The sequence below is a fragment of the Geotrypetes seraphini genome, chromosome 18, assembly GCF_902459505.1.
Source record: "Geotrypetes seraphini chromosome 18, aGeoSer1.1, whole genome shotgun sequence".
NCBI lineage: Eukaryota > Metazoa > Chordata > Amphibia > Gymnophiona > Dermophiidae > Geotrypetes > Geotrypetes seraphini.
The window spans coordinates 39,585,275-39,609,270 of NC_047101.1; positions in this window are offsets into that span (position 1 = coordinate 39,585,275).

Here is a 23,996-nt window from a genome sequence, read left to right on the forward strand (position 1 = left end):
AGCAACAATGTTGCAAGATACCAATTGTGCTGTGACTAGGTTTCCTTTATGTGCTCACCACTACTGAGGTCTCCAGTTTTTTACTGCAGTGTTTAAGACAAAGGCAAAATGAGGGCTTTTTCCTCTTGGGATCAATCATGAAGGGAGTTTTCTGGATTCCTGAAGGTTGCGTAGTAGCCTCATTGTTGGTTTGGTACAGGGAATTCTGCTCTAACAAAGACCTGATACCTGTGTCTCACCACCAGCCCTGGCTGCATAGGAGGAGCTGTTCAGCAGTATGAATAGAGAGTCAGTGGCTGCAGCTTGCACTCACCATCACAGAGGATTAAAGTAAAGGAGCACAGTTGCAAGTTTGGTGGTTTTTGGACTGAACTCTGCTAGAATCCTTGTGGCTAGAGTGGGTAGTCTATGAAGGAAAAGGCAGGAAAACTAGAAATCCCACGGAAAAATCTACTTCTATAAAGTCAACTAGTTCCACAGTAATACAGGATTAAACATCCTAAGTTGGAGCTATAGGAAAATAGACTATGACATTTTAGTATTAGAGTCCTTAATTATCCATTTTTTGTAGCATGCCAATGAGAAATGCCCCAAAATACCTACAGGACATATTTAAGGTTCCATTAGAAACTCACCCCGTTTAATTGAATTTTTTTGTATCTATTCTTTAAATAAAAACTTAAGAAGGGAGGAGAGACTGAATTACCTGATGATCTATCCTTTTGTGTCTCTAGTTTAGATATGACTTCTCTATTAGAAACACAAAGCAACAGCGATGGAGACAAGAATAGTCAGGATAGCACAACCACATATAAAAGAGTTTTTACTGTAGATGACTCGACATGAATGGTGATTTGGCCAACAAGGCCTGCCTCAAGAGTCCAATCTTTGCACAAATCTCTTGATCTAAATGAACCACTCTTTCAATCAGTCTTTTTCACCTTTGCGAAGCCTTTCCCCTTGCTTTAAACAGGGCACCTTGACCTTCCAGCAACCACAGGCCTTCCTTTGTGGTACTTTGATTTGTGAAGGATTTTACCCCCTCTTTTACTAAGGTGCGCTAACCGACTAGCACGTGCAAACTATTTTAGCGCACACTAATCGATTTAGTGTATGCTAAACACTAACAAATCCATTATATTCCATGGACACATTAGCATTTAGCACACCTTCGTAAAAGAGGCGGTTGGTCTTAGAAACACCAGATATTGAATGAACTAATTACTCCACTCTCTTTACTTCATTTGTGTTTGATTAAAAAAATTAGTAAATTATTATATGACTTTTCTTCAGGTCTAGAAATAATACATTTATGCGCCAATGTTTCATATTTTCCTGAGTAGTATAAACATGTGTAGAATAAAGATAGGCTATTGTCTTGATTGCAAGAAGAGGTTGTTGGTAATGATGGTGAATTTTTCTTATAACTTACTAACTCCCCCTTTTACAAAGCCACAGTATAAACAGCCGTGCAGCAATGACACTGAAGTCCTTTAATTCCCAATGGGCTTCGGTGTGATTACCTTGAGCCACCACAGTAATCGGCTTTGAAAAAGAGGGCTTAACTGTTTACCTAAAGATTCACAAATTAGATATAATAATTGTAATGAAACAAATAAGAAACGTTCTGGATAATACATTTTCTATACAAAAATCTCTATCAGCCATCATTGATATCTATCCTTGAGAGAAAGATTGTGGCTTTTGATTTTTACTGTTCATTTCTATATTTGCTAATTTTTGTTTGTTTTTGTTTTTTGCTCCTTTTTGGTCTAGTGGGTTCTGCAGCTATTTTGAGTGGTTGGAAAAGAGATGAAGCAGAATGAGATTTTTCATGATTATTCATAATTTTTTTTTACAAGTTTTATATGCTTAGAAATGTTCACTTCACTGGTGGGGGAGGAAGTAAACACAACACTAGTCCTTAGATGTACTGCTGTTTCTCTTGATTGGTTGTAGTCTAGTTCTCCAGAATTACTAGTACAAACTTTAGCAATTAACATATATTAGGTTGAGCTGCATCTGGCCAGATCAAAGGTACACGTCTGCAAGGCTCCAAGTTGAACTTTACCTCCCTGACTGTCATAATTTTAGTTCACACATACATAGTGGAGACCTATGCAGTCAGATATCACAGCTTCTCTATGGACCTCCTTAACTTCTCTGTGCCCTTGGCCTTTATACTCCCTGGACCATGCTCTCCTGGCTCTTCCCCGCTCCTGTGCCACTTCCCCCCTGGGTAGTACTGTTATTTTTAAGGTGGTTCTGACACTGTGAGATAGTGTCTTTAAGGGGAATTGGCAGCTTCCAGTAGACTCCCTCAGAAACATCGGTTTCTGCTTTGCTCATTAACTACTTGGGGAACTTTGGTACACAAACTTCTAGATCTTTTAACCTTCTCTTTATTAATATATATAGATATATATCACATTGACTTGCCCCTCTTTCCTACGCAGATACCCATGTTCATTCCCAGAACTACTAGGATAGTGCTAGAACATTTAGAATAAATTTTTGTCAGCACTGCCTATATTATCTGTAGAGGATCACAGAAAATTTATATATAGGGGATTTACACTTTTAGCAGCAGCTGCTACAACTCCCTTTGAATATTTGCCGGTCTGTTTTTATGAATTGTACTTTAAAATGTCTGTTTAAAATTATAAGTAGTTAGAGTTTTACACTCACATTCTAGTTCTCTCATTTTAGTTCTAAACCATATGTGAGAATTTAGGGGGTTTCATCTATATGCAAAAGGATTTTCTTTTGTTTCCACAGGGCTCCTAGTTCCTTTACCCTCCCCCTCCCCCGCCCCAATTTATAAAGCTGTGTTAGGCTTTTTTATTTCTGGCCGTGGTGGTATTAGCTCCAACGCTCAAAGGAATTCTATGAGCGTTGGAGCTAATACCGCAGTGGCCACTGATAAAAAAGCCTAACAGCTTCATAAAATAGGGGGTGAGGGGGGGGGGTGGGGGTGATTGTGGTAAAATAGGTAACATGAATACTGTACTCTTTTGAAGCCTTAAATTGTTTCTACATAAAACAAACCATCTATAGATTGTATTAAAAATTAACATACATCACAGATGGAAATAATTATGGCTATTATTAAATCTTATAAATTTCAGGATACTGAAGAAAATCTCAGGTGGCATGGAGCAACCCATGGAAAGTAAAAGTCTGCTTACATGTTTCTTTTAACAGATATTTTGGTTACAAGTGATTTTTATGAAAGGAAATATTTTCCCAATCGGAATATACTCCTTACAAAAATTTGTACTATCTTGTAAGACTGTACCCAATATTTGTATTCGATGAGAGGCTGACCAAAACTGCTTTTTTCAGTTTCAACTGAAACTGCAGCTGAAACATACTACTTTGTTTCAATCCAAAACTAAAGTTTGATTGTGTGAATGTGAACCAATGATTGACACTGAGGATTGTCAGAGTTTGCAGTCAGCATCCATCTGCTAAACCCACAGGAGATTACTGCCCTCCAATCCCAAGAACTGAAAGCCCAGGCTGGCTACTGGGAGAGCCCTTTTAACAAGGATTTCTTAAGAAGTCTGGCACTGTTAGGTTCCCAAGTCATTACAGATGTCCTCTGAGAAAGAAACTTTGAGAGAATGTGTTAGAAAATATCATGATTACCAGCTTTTTCTGCTTGCCCAAACTGTGTACCGGTAACAAGAGAAAGTAGCATTGAGATGTTTCCCATTTTGCATTTAGTTATCAAACTGATTAAGGACAAGCATGATATAAATTCTTGCTAAAGCAGGGAAAGGAGTGCAGACACTGGTCTACACTGCAGACATTATATCAGCCTGATACACAATCCAGAATTAAAAATTAAATTGATATCACTGAAAAATTACAATCAAGAGTAATACATTTCTCAAATTATTTTCTAATGTGTAAACTTCATTTCATTGAATATCATTTCCCTACTAACACTGTAAGCTGACCAGTACTTGTGCTTGAAAGCAATCACTGCAAGTTCTTTTCTCATAGAATCTAGCTTTTGCATGCCACAAGTTTGATTAAAACATTGCATCTTCATCGTACCCAGCAGAGCCTGGAAATTCTTTAGAATTACCCAAATAGTACCCAAGCCAGAATATATATAAGAATTTAAATAATGAAAGGCCATATTTTACCTCTATGTAAAATAGCCACTGCACACATGGACCTTAACTAATGAAATCTAAAACTAAAAACCACGGTGCTTTTGCAATCATTGACTTTGTGCCACATTTGGAGTGAGAGAGCTGTTGTTATCTCTACAGATATGCTAATTCCTGAGGAGTTTATGATCCCAATTTTAAAATAATTTATTTGGAGCACTGTGCTTGCCATATACTGTAAACTACTATTTAAGTAACTGCATTACTTGCAATCACAATACAAAAAAAGAATGAATGCAAAGAGTAGCTCTCCATCCTCCCCCACCCCCACCCCAGACTACCACTTACCTTGTGATATAGTGGTATGATCAGGGCAGGAGTGATCTCCAATCACTTATGCCCATGTCAGGTCTATTCTCAAAATGGCTGCTGTGACCTCTTGCGGCAGTCTCACTAGATTGTCACTAGAGCAGAGCCAGCATGAGCAGGAGTGCCTGGGATCATTTGTGCCATAATTACACCCCTAAATTGCCAGAGATTATAAGGCAGGCCAAAGGGGAACACATACAGGTGGGCAGGAGGCAAAGGCAACTCCTGTTTGGAGGGATAAGGAGGGAGAGAGACAAACAGGACAATGCAGAGATGTTCAGTTTCCACTCCCCCAAAAACATGGTCAGCTGTGGCCTAAACCAAAACCATTGCCTTAGCCTTTTCACTGAAACCAAACTAGGGTAGAAAAAGGGCAATAAAAGGACTTTGGCCCAGTTTCAACATCTTAACCTAAACAAAAAATGAAATTTGATCGACCTTTGTATTTGATTCAATTCAGCCCTGAATACATTATTTGTATTCGGCTGAGTAATGATTTCAATTCAAATACAAATAATCCGGAGCTCTACTGTGTTAAATCCTATGTTGCTTCCTAAATCCATGTTGTTTCTTTTATTATGTGTTATATTAATGACCAATGACCATTGTTTGTACTTGGGATTAATATTCAGCCAAATAGTTAAATATGCTGTTTGGTACAATTCTAGTATCTTTGTAGTTTCCTAGGGAGTCCTATTACTAAGGTGCACTAATTGATTTAACATACGTATAGTAAGGATTAGCTTGTGCTACATTCTGCATAGACCATTTTATACCTATGGGCTGTATGGCACTTAGGCCCCAATTCTATAAATTGCACCTAAAATATAGGCACCGAGTAAAATGGCATCTAGCGGCTGTCATTCTCCAGTTAGGTGTCATGCATAGAATCATGCCTAGCAGTGCCTAAATTGGACTTAGGCACCAGTAGGCATCAAAATCTTAGGCATCCCCTATTTATACCAGGGTTTTCTTAGCTTAAATACCAACACCTAAATCCAACATTCCCAAGATCTGCCCATAATCTGCCCATAACCACACCCACTTATTGGTAGGCACCTTGGGCTAGGCGCCTACCCAAATGCAATAGGCGCCTTACCGAGTTAACCGTCCACCACCGAAATAAATAATTTTTATCAATTATGAGCTCATTATTGTTTAACTGTACCAGTTAAGCTAATTAATAAAATTAGGCACCTAAATCGGCTAAGAGTGCCAATTTAGGCACCCAACTTTAGGCATCTTTTATAGAATCTAGACCTTAATTCACACTAATTCATTAGAGGATGCTAAATCCATTAGCACACCTTAGTAGAAGGATTCCTTAGCCTGTTCAAATCTTATAGAAAGAGAAGACAAATGGAAACCAATTAAGCAAACTTATTTTAAGTATAAAGGCAAAGATGGTGAAACGTAGAAAATGACAACCCATAAGGATTTTAAGGCTCATGTCAAATGTGCTTCCTGTTGAAATATTTTAGTCTCTAGTTGATCTCTGGCTCTACTTCACTTCTCTTCCACTAAGGCTTCTCTATTCTTACCACAGACATTTTTTAATTCTGTCTTGGAGTTTATCGCATTTATAAGGAGACCATGTCATGCAACCACCTTTCTTTTCATTAGGATATATTTTTGCATAAGAATTGAGTTGGTTAGGCTGCTCAACAGAGAATGACCACCAGAGACTCACACAAGTATAATCAAATTTCTTTTATTTAGCAATTTAAATATTAAGCATTAAGCAATTTAAATGATATTAAGCCAATTATAAATTGTTTGCAGCTAATATATTTTGTATATAGTTGTGCCAGGGAGAAGTCTCTCTAATTCTCAAAGCTGACTGTATCAATTCTGTATTGCTGCACTGTCTTTTTATAATTTTTTCTAACCTATCTATGACGTGTGTTAGCATACAGAATTTGTCATGTGTCCTTGCCTAGTACAGACTGAAATTTCCATTGCTTACTGGAATTTTCTAACTTCACATTTCTCTATTACCTTAACTTGTTTTTTTAGTAATATTTTAACTTTATTAATTTTGTTTCCATTGTTACCAACTTTTCTACTTTTCCGGAACACCTGGTTTCTTATAAGATCTGTTTGCTTTTCCTCAGGTGTTCTTGATCATTGTCATCTCTGTACTTTGATTCCCCTATGCACTATTGGTCTTGTTTTCTTACGTCTGACAGTAGCTCATGTCAATGGTCTCAGAACTCCATTGTTCTCTCATCACAAATCTCAGGAGTGCACTGTACCTCACTTAGCTCTATTGACTTACTTTCTTACAGCATGATCACTTGCTAGCCCCTCACAAGTCAATGTACTCAAAAAATACAAACTTGAAAAATTAAGATCTCAAATATCTCTTTTTCATGCATAGATGGGCATTGTGAAGTTGAAAAAGACACTACTGCTTTTTCAGAATGGCAACCATGAGAAAAAAATAATAGGGTAGAATAACTAAAAGAAATAAAAAAAATTGGTACAAGACATCTTTTGCAAGATCTGCATGGATTGAGTTGAAAGACTGAGATGGGAAAATGAATGTACGTGTATACTAACAAAAAGACAAATATATTGAGTAAATACTTTTTCTGCAGTATTCAAAGAAGACTAGAATGATGAAGGACCTTAGGATATGAAAGAGAAATACAAACTGTAGAAAGATTGACCTCAGTCCACTTATGGTTGAAGAAGTCTGGATGCAATCAGGTAATCTGAAAACAAAGTCATAAAGCCAAACATACAGCTTTTGGAAATATTGGACGCTCCAGTGACCAGTGTGCTGCATCATTGATTGAAGACATGTGTTTGGAAGAAGACAGATGAAAATGTTCTTTCAAAAAGTGGGGTATGGATAATGTTCTCTCTAAAGTGGTTTTTTTCAATGTATTTTGGCTGTAATCCCATGATTGTGGTGAAAAGAATAGTGATGCACCTATGGAGAATCCACTTAGTTTGTGGTCCCAATTGGGATCCCAACCTCAGTTTGGGACCTGACCCACAGTCTGCTCTAAAATGCATGGAAGTCACCACTCACAATCCTACTTTCAGAGTGATGCAGCAATATTATGGTTTCAATTGCACAAGGCAGAGAAGTTCTACAGGACTTCCAGGACTGCTCCTTATGATTCAAAATGGACAGTGGAATCCTGTACATCTTAGATGGAACTCTGGGCACAGGGAAGGCAAGCAACTATAGGCTGGTTCTTCAGACACTACAAAAAATACAAATAATAAATGAGCCAATCAATTTTGGTAGAAAAGACAACATGCGACTAAAAGAGCAGAATTCTGATGGTAGAACTCGAGGACATCTTGAACTTTTCTTTACTTAGATTACACTCCTGGTGAAAGTTGTGGAGACAAAACAGTATCAGATTCTTAAAGAGGCATAGGACAAAACCAAAGACCTTAAGTAGTGGGGAAATGAGGCTAATGTTAGTCATTAAGTAGGATCAGCATTTAACTGGTAGGGAAAATGGAAAGATTGGATAGTCCAAGTAATGTTGTTCTGAAATCTATTTGTTTGTGTTCATATTTTTTTTTCATGCAACAAATTTTGCACAACGTAGAGTTTATAGCAATAAAAGCACAAAGGGCTTTAATGAACAGGGACTTGTCTTTATTGACCCAACTTGAGCCGTGTGTTGGCATACAATGCCTGTATAAATCACATATACATATTTTAATAAAAACATAAATACCAATAAAAATATTTACAAGAAATGATGCTTAGAGAAGTCATGAAAAGTAAAAATTGATAAAATCATAACATCAATGAACATCGTTAGCAGAGGTGAAAGGTTCAGCTCATGCATTATCATATGATAAAGCACAACGTAGAGTTTCCATTTTTAGTTCATTTCACAAAAGGAAAAAGTGTCTTTTGTTGAGCATATCAAGATTAATTGAGGAGAGGAAGGCAGAAGGGCTATTTGATTTGAGCCTCAAGCTCAATGATTTAGACCTCCGATTTAGACAATTGTTAATTTCTTTTGAATGTTTGTGCCTTATTTGTTTTCATGTGTCCTTGTTTTTATTTTTGTTATGGCTAGAGGTCTCAAAGGCTAGAAATGTCTCATGACTATATAAAACTCTGAGAGGGCCTAAAACCTGATTCTGCCTTTATGTTCTTCCATCTATTCATATATTCAGGACTGCACCAAAAAGATCTACGCAGCTCACAATTGATTCAAAATAATGCCATCCAATTAATCTACAATACCTGCAGGTTTGATAACATTACTCCTCTTCTGAGAAGAGCACACTGGATCTCTTTTCCCCATCGGATCACCAATAAAACACTTCTATTAATAATCGAGGTTCTCACATCTGGAGAACCAGTATATCTTGCTCGATATCTCATTTCTTATATTCCTGTCTGAGCTCTCAGATCTACCAACCAAAATCAACTGGCTATCCCATCATACCAAGATATAGTTCATGAATGCATTCAGCAGTTGATCTTCTCAGTGCATGGTCCCCAGCTCTGAAGTTCTCTCCCCTCATCACTAAGACTACAGACATCCTTAGACTGCTTCAAAGCAGAATTTAAGGATGCTTATTTGTAACCTGTTATATGATATTCATCTTATCCTCCTTTTGGAGGGGATCTCGAGCAGATGCATAGCTGCCCTCATGTCCCCCCCCCCTTCTTTTCTATTTGAAATCAAAGCTTCTACTAACTGCCTTCACTTTCATATTAACATCACCACTTTCCCCTTCCCTAAAATTATACACAAACTGTCAAAATGCTTGCAGGAGTGGAATGATTGAAATCAACATCCTCTTGGTGACAGCAAGAGTGGTGGTGATAGAAAATAGATTCCATGATGGAGCCCTTGTGTTTCACTCCTGTTCTATGCAGAATACATGCCTTCTTGGAAGCACAGTGTAGTCATTTCTCTACTGTTTGGGTTGAATCATTGCTCCCTGTAGGGTATAATTTTACACCTATGAGTTACTTAAATCATTCATAATGTGCATGCCTCACCCCCCCCCTCACCCACCCAAAAAATGCAAATGTTAAAATCATCAGAAAAGAAGTCATCAGTAGAAGTTGCAGAGCCTGAACAACTGCTGGCACACAAGGCTACCATGCATCCAAATGAAATGGATAATGCTACAAATGATACATATTGGTTTTAGATTTACATCAAATATGAGCATATATTCATAAGATGAATTAGTTGATAGGCTTGCATGAATATGGACTATGACAAAAATAGTAATGCAAATTGTCACTCAACCATGAGTGATTGCACCAGTTGGACTTTTGCATAATGTTTGGCTTATACATTAGTTTCTGGATATGTGGTGATTATACGAAGGAATTACTTTGCCTTAACTATTTTAATCACCCATCCAACTGGTGAGTTTTCAAGATGAATATTAGGCAGTCTCGGATTTAGTCACACATTTTTAGTATGTCATCAAATTACTTACTCTATGAGTACTAACTGCTACAGTGTCACTCTTTTTGTAGCTGTATAAGTCCTCTACTCTTTACACAGATTACTTAAGATACAATAAATTTAAAACAAAAATAGCTTGGGAACTAATTTTTATGTGCTGCTGCAGTTATTGTTTCAGACTCTGAGCGTCGCTGTTCACCAATAACGTGAAGAAATGCAATGAGAGATGCAACAAATAGAACTGATTTTTTTTTCCCCCCCACTGAATATATTTCCAAACGCTGAAGGAAAGATTCAGTCGCAGGGTCTACTCTGAGCGCGGAAGGGAATCATAACTATCTCCGGGACTGAATTGTGTCTATCGCTCATCGGAGAATTGCAGTATCAAAACTGTTAAGCCGCAAATATCCAAAATTTGAACTGGTTCTCAGCAACAACGCGACAGCTAAATAGTAATGGCAGCTACAGGAAGACACTGGGAATCCAAAGGTCTGGCGGTAATTTCATTTCTTATGATAGTGGCTTCCAAAGGGGTTTTAGGGCAGATCCGTTATTCTATTCCCGAAGAGATGCAGAAAGGTTCTTTCGTGGGGAATATTGGGAAGGATCTGAGACTGGATGTAAAGGAGTTATCGAACCTTGCAGCCCGCATTGTTTCCAGAGGTAGGACTCAATATTTTGCTCTCGATTTAAAAACCGGATACGTTATAGTAAACGAGAAGATCGACAGAGAAGTGATTTGTAGGAAAGCTAGTCAGTGCCTGCTACAAGCAGATATTATTGTGGATAATACGGCAAAAATTTATGCAGTTGAAGTTATCATTCAAGATATAAACGATAATTCGCCCATGTTTCATAATGAAGAAATAGAGTTAAAAATCAGTGAATCGACGACTCCTGGGACTCGATATCTCCTTCCTGACGCAGAAGATCCAGATATGGGGATTAACTCTCTCCAGAGCTATCAACTCAGCCACAGTAAGTTCTTTACTTTGGATGTACAAACTGGAGTAGGTGCTGTGAAATATGCGGAATTAGTTCTTGAGAAATCTCTGGACCGGGAAGAACAGGCTGTTCACCATCTTATTCTGACGGCCAGTGATGGAGGGGATCCCGTAAGATCTGGCACTGCACAAATTCACGTCATTGTTCTGGATGCAAATGACAATGCTCCTGTCTTTAATCAATCTGTCTATAAAGTTGAGGTTTTGGAAAACGTTCCCATGGGTACTGTAGTGGTTACACTGAATGCTACTGACAAAGACGAAGGAATGCATTCAGAAATAAAATATCTATTTAGGAAAATGACAGATGAAGGATCGCAAATATTTCAACTGAACCCTAAAACCGGAGCAATCTCAGTTGTAGGAGATTTGGACTTCGAGGAGTCTGAGGCATACGAAATGGAAGTTCAGGCAAATGATGGAGGAGGTCTGTCAGCCAGATGCAAAGTTTTAATCCAGGTTATCAACTTGAATGATAACATCCCAGAGCTCACCGTCACGTCCCTCTTCAGTCCGATAGCAGAGGACAGTCCTCCTGGAACGGTGGTGGCTCTTTTAAACGCGCAAGACCGAGATTCGGAAGAAAATGGCCGTGTAACATGCTCCATCTCGAGAAATTTACCATTTCAGCTAAAGAAGTCATCTGACAATTATTTCAGCTTAGTAACTAAGAGAGAGCTAGACAGGGAGCAAGTCTCGGAATATAACATAACTATAAACGCTACGGATAAAGGAACACCCCCTCTCTCTACAACACTAACTATTTTACTGTTGGTTTACGATAAAAATGATAATCCGCCTATCTTTGATCAGTCATCTTATATAATTTATATAATGGAAAATGTACCTGCTGGAACTTCCGTCTATTCTATAAAAGCAACAGATCTGGATTGGGGTCAGAATTCTAGAATTACCTATTCTATCATTGAGGGTGAACTCAACCAAACCCCTTTATCTTCTTATGTATCCGTTAACTCGGAGACAGGAGTAATGTATACAGTTCGATCATTTGATTATGAGCAGTTCAGGGATTTTCAAATCCAGGTGAAGGCTGAAGATGGAGGTTCCCCATCTCTCAGAAGTAATGTCACGATTGGGATCTTTATTGTAGATCAAAATGACAATTCTCCTGAAATCTTATACCCTTCAGTTCCTACCGACGGTTCAACGGGTTTAGAGTTTGCACCTCGTTCCTGTGACCCAGGCTATTTGGTAACTAAGGTGATAGCTGTTGATGCGGATTCTGGACAAAATGCCTGGCTATCATACATTCTAGTTACATCTACTGACCCTGGACTGTTCACGGTTGGACTTCATACCGGAGAAATCAGAACCGTTCGTTCTTTTTTGGACAAACACTCGGTCAAGCAAACTCTGGTGGTTTTAGTGAGAGACAATGGTCAACCTCCCCTGTCTGCCACAGTTACTGTGACTGTCATGGTGACAGATAGCATTCAGGACGTTCTTTCCGATTTGAGCAACCTTTCATCACCCACTGACAATGAGTCCAGCCTCTCACTGCATTTGGTAATCGCTGTTGCTATCGTATCTTGTCTCTTCTTTCTGTTCATAATACTACTCTTGGCCATCAAGCTCCGAAAATGGAAGGAATCTCAGCTCTTTGAGTCTTCCAATGTTAATTTCAGTGCTGTTCCCACATCTCAGTATGTAGGTGTAGATGGTGTCAGAGCATTTCTTCAGACTTATTCTCAAGACCTTTGTTTAACCACAGACTCTGGAAAGAGCCAAGTTAAATATCCGGATTCAAGTCACTCAAATAACCTTGCTGTTAATCAAGTGTCTGAGAAACAAGCATCACTCTTACTTACAGAAGAATTACATATGGGTAATGACAAAACTCTCTTTCAGGTGAGTGACTTTGAAACCTTTCTAAAGATATATCTGGGCTTTTTTTCTTTTTTTTTAAATCTTTATTCATTTCAAATCTTAAATCAAGTACAATATTGTCATTTATCAATTGAACTTACAAATACACTTGAAATCCTATAATTGATCATCATAATATGAAATATTACCCCCTCCCTTATTTATTTATGAAAATGATTTGTTTCAATTATAATCAAAAATACCCACTCCCCTCCCCTCCTTGATGTCTTAAAATTTTTATACAGGGAAGAATATTTTTAATCTTTACAATATTCTATTAACCCTTTCAGGACCATAAGGATCGTAGGCCAATTTTTGTGGTTTTGACGACATTTTTATGGTAAAAAGGGCTTGCAGATGCCAAAAAATTGATTTTTTTTGTGAAATATCATTATTTTTATTTAAAAAAATCACACTTCTGGCTTATGGACAGTGTGGCAAGTGAATCTGCTCGTCAATCTGGCAACGACGCTAATGAATGAATGTCGGAACCAGTTTGTTTTCATAAAGGCAGTATCATATGGAATCCGTACATATTAAATTTAGAACTGTAGACTATCCCAATCAAAATTTATAGGATTTTAAAGTTATGGGACAAATATGTCCCTTGGTCCTGAAAGGGTTAATGGCCTCCACACATCTTGAAATTTGTTATAATTTCCTTTTTGGACAGCTATATGGCATACAGAATTCCACCAAAAACAATAATTAAGTCTATTCCAATTCTTCCAATTGTAAGTGATGTGTTGAATGGCAACCCCAGTTAAAATTAGCAATAACTTATATAGAAATGAGGGCTAAGAAACAAATCTCATCTATCTGGGCTTTTTTAATCAAGGTTTATGAAGATGCAGTCAACTTTCATGAAATGAACGTGTTTGTTAATTACAATTTTGTTGCCATTGATCTAAGGGTCTCTTGGAGTTTAGGGCTTCTTTTACGAAGGCGCGGTAGCGGTTTAACATGCATAATACCACACGCTAATACAGGCCGCACTAGCCACTACTGCCTCCTCTTGAGCAGGCGGTAGTTTTTAGGCTAGCGCAGGGGTTAGCACGTGACGAAAAGTTGTGCGCGCTGAAGCTGCTAACGTGGCGTCGTAAAAGGAGCCCTTAGTCTAATGGAGTTGGAAGAGTAAATTCAAGATCTCCACCTGTAAAAAGGCCAGAAGTAGAGGCAACATAAACAGCAGTTAGGAAGGGGAAGGGGTAAAACGCGGACCTCACGGACCTGACGGGCCTTAAAAATCCAAGGTCCGTGTTGGTCCGTGTCCCAGCCGCTGTAGTTTCTGTCGCTGACGGACCTTGATGAGATTTTAGCGCTGACGGATCCTTCTCAGCATAGGGAGGGAAAAGTGTTAAATTGTCATAGAGCTCTGTCAGAGCCAGAGACTAAAAGTGGCGCGGACCTGGGATTTTTAAGGATGTGACGTGCAGTTCAGATCCGTGAGGTCCTGTTGTGTAGGAGCCCTGAACGATTTGTTGAAGGGGACGAATAGATTGTTCAGAGGATCCTCCCGACAGCCAGTTCTGATGGTAGAAACAAAGAAACCCTCCCCCCTTTTTTGCCTGTCTTTAGCACATCTAGCTGAATACACAGATGTTATTAGTTCTTTTAAAACGGATTACTAGTTTCTACCATTAGCCGAGCGAGGGAAAAAAATTGAAGAGGATGAGCTTTTAGCTTTCTAAAGAAAGGACAGATGTGTCCATTGATTGTCCATTAACAACAATAAGCCTATCCACCCAAACTGGGGCTTCTCTTTCCTCAACCCAAACTGCGGGAGGATCTGAAGTCCGCCTTTGCTTTCCCTGCAGCTCAGCTCAGGCCCCCGACTCCCTCGCGGACCTCACGGATCTGAACTGCACGTCACATCCTTAAAAATCCCAGGTCCACGCTTTAGTCTGGCTCTGACAGAGCTCTATGACAATTTAACTCTGACGGATCCTAAAAGTGGCACGGACCTCAGATTTTTAAGGCTGTACGGGTTTAGATCCGCGAGGTCCGTCAGGTCCGCGTTTTACCCCTTCCCGTTAGGAAGTGACAAAGATCTCAGTAATATGATTTCACTGTTAGAGATCACTTGTCATTTTTGAAGGTGGAAAGAGTATGCCTGTTTTGATTTGCTTTGTTTTTTTTTGTGCTCTGCTATGGTGAAGAAATAGTGACTTATAAGCTGGCTATTTTTTTCAAAATTCTAAAATCACAACAAAGAAGGATGCGTTGAAACATTATGGCTTCTTTTACCAAAGCCGCATTAGTGGCTTCAGCGCACGTGACTTTTCATTACGCGCTAACTCCCACGCTAGCCTAAAAACTACCACCTGCTCAAGAGGAGGTGGTAACGGCTAGTGCGGTCGGTGGTTTAGCGTGCGGTATTACATGCATTAAACCGCTACTGCGCCTTCGTAAAAGGAGCCCTATGTAAAAACTCATCTCTATCCCTGTCTATTGGGTGAGGTCTGGGTTGTTGTTGGGTTGTTTTTTAATCTGAGTCCCTAACCTGCAATTATTTGTTGGTAATATAAGAGAAACATGAGTTGACTCTTGCATTACATTTATATTCAGGTGTATTAGGCATTTCTCTGACCCTGAAAGGCTTATAATCTAAATTTTGTAGAATTATTGCTAATAATTCTTAAAAGGATTTCCATTTAGGGCTCCTTTTACAAAGCTGCAATAGCGGTTCCTGATGCAGAAATAGGAATTGAATGGGCTTTGTTGCATTTGAATGCGGGAATCACTACTAAAGCTTTCTAAAAGGATCTCTTAGTACATAAGTTCACCTTTATTTGCAGAAGTAAGGTTTTGTGAAACTTTAATTTCCAATGTCGGGAACACAAATCTATCACAAACGGTGTTTTAGTATCCAGCAGGATAAATATTATTGCTTCTCATACAAATTGTGCTCATAAGTTTATACACCTTAGCAGAATTTGTAAGATGTGTAACAAATGTGGAAAATATGAGTAATTCTGCACAATTATTTCTTTAATTTAGGAATATTGGTTAGGTGAAGTTATTTATAATCACAGAAGTATATTTATCATATGTGGTTTATTTAACTTAATACACTGTTTTTGTTGCAGTACAAATCAAGGTGGTTTACAAGAAATTAAAACAAATAAAATAGAAAGTCACAGGTAGGGAAATGAGATTTTAATAGTATAACGGTTATGAGATATCAAACCACTATAGTCTGTTATTGAGAAAGACATTGGGCAAGCCATTGCTTCTTGCCTTGGATCACTAGCATAGAATGTTGCTACTCTTTGGGCTTTGGCCAGATGCTGGTGACCTGGTTTGGCCACCGTGAAAATGGTCTACTGAGCTTGATGGATCATTGATCAGATCATTGGCAGAAGAAGGAGCACCTTCCTTCCCAGACCTATCCAGGCACAGCCCCAAAGATCTACACCGTCCACCCCTGGAAGGCCCACCCCTCTGATCCCCCTGGTGACCCACATCAAGTGACGCGGCCATCAAGTCAGACAAGGCCACAATTTTAGTCGACTGTGTGGTCCAAGTCCGAGCCCCACATCAGGCGCATGAGAACTCACCGCATCTGACACTGGATCTTCATCAAAAGAATCACCAGCCAGGAAAGACACTTCAGCCTGATCCTCCGAGCACCGTGCCTCCTCTTCCGCCATCATCCATGAACTGTACAGCCACCGAAGCTGCAAAACCACCCAAAGCACCCAAAGCTACCGCCAAGGAGCAGAAGAGACCTGACACTCGGCAGATGCCAGCTATATATAGGCCCGCCCCTGCATCCTGCCGCCAACCAATCCCTGACTCTAGCCACTGCAGGACATGCTCTATCCTATCCTAACACCCCCTTCTTCCCCCTCCCCCTCCTCCCTCCCCATTGAGAGCCAATCCTGATGAGTTGACATGAGGGCCTTCCAGCCCTGTGTTATATACACTCGTCGAGACTCGCTCTCGGGCTAACTTATACAAATAAAGTAATACCTAAATTGATGTATTTTTTTAAAAAAAAAACAAACTAGAACTAACCAGGAGTTTTGGGACATTGTTTAATAGCATGTGTAGTATTTAAGAGCTGCTTCTTTGACAGTCAGAAATATTAAAAAATCCTATTCTAAAAGGAAACCAGTAAATGTCACTATGATGTACCCTTTTTCCCTGTATTGCATATGCAATAATATCTTGCAAAGCAATTGTTGCTGTTTTAACCATTAGAGCTGTGGTCATCTACTGTTGAAAACTGTGAGATGCAATGTTTCCTTTTACTTTTTTCACTACCCACAATTAGGCAAGAACAATATCACCATCAGTCATCATAGCCAGTTATCCCAGTAACATTTAATAATAACCATAATGGAAAATCATGAGCATATATAAAATGTGAAAATTTTACCCCCCCCCCCGCCCCCTCTTCTAAGGAGCCATGCTGAATGGCCCATGCTGCTTCCAACACTTATAGAGTTCCTATGAGTATCGGGAGCAGCGCAGGCCATTCAGCGTGGCTCTCTGCGCTAAAAACTTCTATCACAGTTTTTCGTAGCAGAGGGGATTAGTTTCTGCGTAAATCATAATTCCAAAACGGAAGACATTAATATCTAAAACATGCTGTTAGTCCTAAAATTATCAGATTTTATATTTGGGACCAGGCTCCTGAAGCTGAGTGTTAGTATGGAAACATATTGTGCCATTATGATCCATATACAACAATGCAAATCAATATAAAAAGAATAAAAGAGAAAAATGTCATCTTTAAAGCAGAAACTGTTATAAACTGTAAGGTACAAAAATATATGTGTATTATATGTCCAGAGTACAACAGAATAAAAGGAGGAAAAAAAGCCTCAGAACCCCCACCTTTACTCTAACAACAAGTAAAAAGGAATTAAAGGCAACTACCTCATGTGTATAAAAAAAAATTCCATCTCACTTGTTTTTGAGTGAAGGTGGGGCTCTCAGGCTTTTTCCTCTTCTTATTCTGCTGAATCTGGGCTTAGAAGGGCCTGGTTGAGAAGTTCTCAGCCAACCAAGAAAAGAGAATGATTTGGAGCCTAGAAACTTACAAGTTATTCCACACTTTTCTTGACACTTTTCCTTCCTTTGCTTTCATATCTTTGAAACGAAACGTGTAAGTTTCATGGCTCCACATCATCTGGGTTGGGCTGAGAACTCATCAGCGGCCCCTAGCGTTTGTGCCATTGTAATCCATGTCATCCGTTTGAAACACTGCTTGAATTTAAGCAGGATTTTGGATATTTCATTTCCTCTAAAGTGAGAAGATTTTCGCATATCTTAGGAGGAGGATCTTGACGATTTCGAATGGCTGTAATTCTCCGGTTGAGACTCTGTGTGCCGCTGTTGGCCAACGCGGAACGAGAGCGGCCGCTGGAGATCCTTGCAAGCTCCTCCTCTGTATTTTCTAGCCAGGCGTTGCGGATCAGAACAGAAACGACTCAGACAGAGAGACCTTGTGCACACTTAAGCAAAAAAAGAAAATCGTGTACGCAGTCCTAGATAAAGATGGATTTCGATTTATATTTCATATCATGACTTCATCAGTTGCTGAATTAGCTGAGACGGCTGGAAATCGAACCTCCGAGTATGGCAACGCTGCTCATAAAACACAAAGAGGCTCAATGGGGAGTCACACGGCAAGTACTCTTTGCATTTCTATTTTGGCTCTGTCAGGGAGTTTGGGGACAGATTCATTATTCCATTCCTGAAGAGATGGAATCGGGCTCTCTTGTGGGCAATCTCGCAAATGACCTCAATCTGAATTTTGAAGACTTTTCAAGTCGGAAGCTCCGCATTGCTTCCAGTACCAAAAAGCGATATTTTAGTGTAAACTCAGAAAATGGGCATTTGTATGTGAACGACAGAATAGATAGGGAGGAACTGTGTGGAGAGTCTGTTGGTTGTTTTGTAAACATTGAAGCAATCGTTGAAAATCCCTTGAATGTTTTTCACATCAAAGTAATAATCCTGGATATTAACGACAATCCGCCGAGTTTCTTCAACAATAACATTGAAGTCGAAATCAGTGAATCTATTTCACCGGGCGCGCGCTTTCCTCTAGGAAATGCGCGTGATCCGGATATTGGCACCAATTCGCTGCAGAATTATCAGCTCAGTCCCAATCCGTTTTTTATTCTGGAACAGAAAGTGAGCAGTGATGGGAAAAGATTGGCAGAACTGGTGCTAGAGAGACCTTTGGATCGGGAGAAACAAAGCTCTTACGCTTTTATTCTCACTGCATCAGATGGGGGAAATCCAATCAGAACTTGCACTGCTCAGGTTAATATCAAGGTTAGTGATGCAAATGATAATTTACCCACTTTTACTCAAAGTATCTACACGGGAAGTGTGAACGAAAATGCACCACTAGGCTCCACAGTATTTCAAGTAAAAGCCGATGATCTTGATGAAGGATCATATGCACAAATTACTTATTCTTTCAAAAATATGCCAGACGTTGCTGGTCATATATTCAGCCTGGATCCTAAAAGTGGAGAAATGGTGATCAACGGGCAAATAGATTTTGAAGAAATAAGGCAATTCCAAATGGACGTGGAGGCAAAGGATGGAGGTGGTCTGGCATCCCACTGTACTGTGATCATTGAAGTTCTGGATGAGAATGACAATGCACCCGAGATCACACTTACTTCCCTTTCCACTACAATTCCTGAAGATTCTCCTCCTGGAACAGTGATTGCTTTGATCAAAGTGGATGACCTAGATTACGGAGAAAATGGAGAGGTCATCTGTCATATTCAACATGATTTTCCTGTCAAATTAATATCATCTAGTAACTATTACAAAATAATAACTGACAGTACCCTGGATAGAGAACAGATCTCAGAATACAATATTACAATTACAGCAACAGACAAAGGTAATCCTCCTCGTTCCACCAGTAAAACAATTCCAATACAGATTACAGATATTAACGATAACGCACCCGTTTTTGAGCAAATGTCTTACATGGTTTATATTCTGGAAAATAATTTGTCAGGCGCCTCCATTTTCAGTGTAAAGGCTTCGGACCCGGATTTTGAACAGAACTCTAGAATCACTTACTCTATTACAGATGATAATATTGAAAAATTACCAATGTCCTCCTACCTCTCCATCAACTCAGTGACTGGTAGCATCTATGCTCAGCGCTCTTTCGACTACGAAGAGTTCAGGGAGTTTCAATTCCAAGTGAAGGCAGAAGACAATGGATCCCCACCTCTCACTAGTACATGCACTGTGAAAGTTCTCATTATAGATCGTAATGATAACGCACCTAAAATTATTTACCCTTCAGTTGGATCCGACAGCTCAGCAGTATTTGAAATGGTTTCTCCTTCGGCAGAGAAAGGTGCTCTAGTTACTAAAGTGGTGGCCGTGGATGCTGATTCTGGCCACAATGCTTGGCTATCCTATCAATTAATCCAAGCGACAGAACCAGCGCTGTTTAGCATTGGTGCCCACTCTGGAGAGATAAGGACATCTCTTTCCTTGGTGGACAGAGAAGCTACGAAGCAAAAACTAGTCATCTTGGTGCAGGATAATGGAAGACCGCCTCTTTCAACCACAGTTACCATCACTGTGGTTTTTGCTGAAAACATCCAAGAGGCTCTCCCAAAACTAAGCAATCAATCACCGCGTGCCGAGAAAGAATCTGAATTGAATTTGTACTTAATAATGGCTATTGCGTTAATCTCATTTTTGTTTCTTGTGACTGTTTTGCTGCTGCTAATGAAGAAATGCCTCAGATCCCAGAAGCCAGCAAGTCTTCAATGCTTCAGTTCTAATATTTCTTCTGCTATTTACTCCAAAACCGATCCCAAATTTGCCCCTCGGTACAGTGATGGAACTTTACCTTATACTTACCAATACTGCACAACAACCGAATGCCGGAAGAATGAGTTTACTGGTCTGGAACCAAATGCTGAAATTTTGGATGATCTCATGTCTACTGACCACAGCCCAACACTTTATGGAGGTACACAAGACATCAATTATAAATTTGAGACTGATACTCATCAAGAGGTGAGTTTGTTCAGTAGAGGCATGACAGTATTTCTGCCAGTTTTACTGCTTGGGCTTTACTAGATCACAGCTAAAATCTTTGCTAATAAATTCATGATACCATGGAGAGAGTAAAAAAAAAAAAAAAAAGCTTAGTCACAATTTATAAGAAAGTGTCTTATTTAAAAAATGTCTTAATGTAAGAGAAACAGTGGCCTTAGCATTCCCTTAAGGGAATTAGCATTTACCATATGCCAAAAACAATTAGCATTTACCATATGCCAAAAACAATTTTTACTGCAGCAGTAAAATAGCCCCTTTTCTTATGTTTTGTATTAATGGTCACACAATAATGCTGGAGAAACCAACACTCACTGGGGAAGTGAATTACTAAATAATCACCAAGGAAAAGTTGATACTAGTTAACAAAATAAACAGTCCCTTATTGTCAAAGAGTTATATACATTGTACCATCTTCCTAAGTGCTCAGAAAAAATAGTGTTTTAAAGAGATCAGACTTTAGGCACCAGCCTCAGCTGTCTATGTCTCTTCTTTTTCCAATCATAGCACTTTTTGTAATTTCATATTATAAGCAAAACGTCAGCTGTTGACAAAGCATTTATCAAGATTTTTTTTTTTTTAATAAACTTATCTTATGTTTTCGCGCGTTTTGCAACAAGGCTGCTTCAGAAAACCCAACGTAGGTTTTACATGCACTGGTCTTGCACAAGTTTACAGTGAGACTAGTACACGTAAAATCTACATTGGGTTTTCTGAAGCAGCCTTGTCGCAAAAAGCATCAAAACCCATACGGCTGCCCAGCTCCAGCATAAGATAAGTTTTTGTTTGTTTGTTTTTTTAAATCTTGATAAATGATTTGTCAACAGCTGACGTTTTGCCTATAATATGAAGTTACAAAAAGTTCCGTGATTGAAAAAAAAGAAGAGAAATAGATAGCTGGGCCTAAAGTCTGTTCTCTTTAAAACACTTTTTTTTTTTTTTTTTTCTGAGCGCTTATGAAGATGATTCAATGTATAGAACTCTTTGACAATCAGGGACTGTTTATTTTGTTACTACACAATAATGTTGCCATAAGCATGTGGCCATTAGTCTATAGCAGTGTTTTTCAACCGCTGTTCCGCGGCACACTAGTGTGCCGCGAGATGTTGCCTGGTGTGCCGCAGGGCCACCATCAGGGCAGTACTACCAGTCCTGCATTCAGGGGCCCGGAGCTGACAGGGGGCCCGAGGCAGGGGCGCCAGTAGCTCGCCAAGGCAAAGTGAGTCGATCACCCAGGACTCACTTTGTCTTGGCGATCTAATCTATCGAGCCGATAAGTCTTCTTCTCCCCGACGTCAATTCTGCAGTCGGAGAGGAAGTTCGGGCCAGCCAATCGCTGCCTGGCTGGGCGGAACTTCCTCTCTGATTGCAGAATTGACGTCAGGGAGAGCATGCGTCGGCGTCGGCTTTGGGGCCTGTTATCCATTGGTGGGTCCTGTTCCCCGATGGCAGCAGCAGTGGCAGTGGCTTGGGGAACGGCAGGGAGAAAGAAAGAAAGGGGGCAGGCAGGGAAACAGAAGGAAAGAAGAGAAACAGAAAAAAAGAAAGAAAGGTCAGGGAGAGAGGAAGAAAAAGTTGGGGGAGGGAATGAGGTGTGGAGGAGAGAAAGCATACAGGCTGATAGAAGGGAAGAAAGATTGGATGCACAGTCAGAAGAAGAAAGTGCAACCAGAAATCACCAGACAAGGTAGGAAAAATGATTTTATTTTAAATTTAGCAAAGTGGAGGCAGTATTACCACAGTTTTCAAAGGAATTTGCCCAAATAACTTAATAGTTAACTGGGTAAATTCCCAGAGATGAAAACTTCCCTTCACTTACTATGCACAGTTCTGAATTTATATCTGCTGTCTATATTTTACAATATGGTCACCTTTTACTAAACCGCATTAGTGGTTTTTAGCGCAGGGAGCCTATGAGCGTCAAGAGCAGCGCTGGGCATTCAGCGCAGCTCCCTGCGCTAAAAACTGCTATTGTGGTTTATTAAAAAGGATGGAGGGTATATTTGTCTATTTTTGTATGCTATAAAAACCAAATACAGAGAGAGACTGAGAGCTGTTGACGAAGAGCTACGTGTGTGTCTTTCTTCGATTCCAGCCAGAATATCAGCTTTGTGTTCAGCCAAACAGGCCCAGGTTTCGCACTGAATAAAGTATTTTATAATTTTTCACTATTCTGTTTACTTAATATTTCATAATAAAGTAATTATAAAATACTTTCTTTGTGTTTATTTGATTCCTATTCAAGAGAATTACTTTATATATAGTCAATATAGGCACAGAGTTAAATTTTTTAACATTTTCTAATGGTGGTGTGCCTCGTGATTTTTTTCATGAAACAAGTGTGCCTTTGCCCAAAAAAGGTTGAAAAACACTGGTCTATAGGTCCCTAACACCATCCATTTTTTTAGCTGGTGAGGGCTCATGCATTAATCAGCTCTAATCAGTTAGCACATGGGAAAGCAAATAAACTAAAGAGCTAGTTCTATGAAAAGCACCCTTAATAGCCTCAATAATTGCTAAAATAACAATAATAATTGTGTGAAGGCACCTATCCAATTCTATAAAAGAATTTATTTATTTAGATTTTTATCCCGTTCTCCCAGAAAGCTCAGAATGGGTTACAAGAAGACAGTCACAGAATAAGTCCACAGACATGACAGATGAATTTGGGAAGTACAGATAAGGAGGGATGAAGGGCTAGAGTCTTATTGATGCTTAGCGGCACCTAACACCTAAGTGGGCATTTCTATGGGTGGAACATGACAGGTGCCTCTAAGTGCGATTCTCTAAAAACTTAGGTGCCTGAAATGTAGGCCTTTAAAACCTTCACCTACATTTTAGGTGTCTAAGTTTTTACATAGGCGCCGCTAGCTACGAGTCTATAAATGGTGCCTAAGTGTGATTGACATGCAGACAGTGCTATTTTTTAGGCAACATTTAGGCATCATTTATAGAACCGGTCCCTAACTACGTAGAACAGAAATGCCCACTCTCTGACCCAGTAACATAATAAACAGTCCCTGATTGTCAAAGAGTCATATTCTGACAATCCATCAGTTCATTTCAGAAAAAAAGTGATGAACGGGCACTAAAGAGTACAAGTTTACAGCGAGACCAGCACATGTAAAATC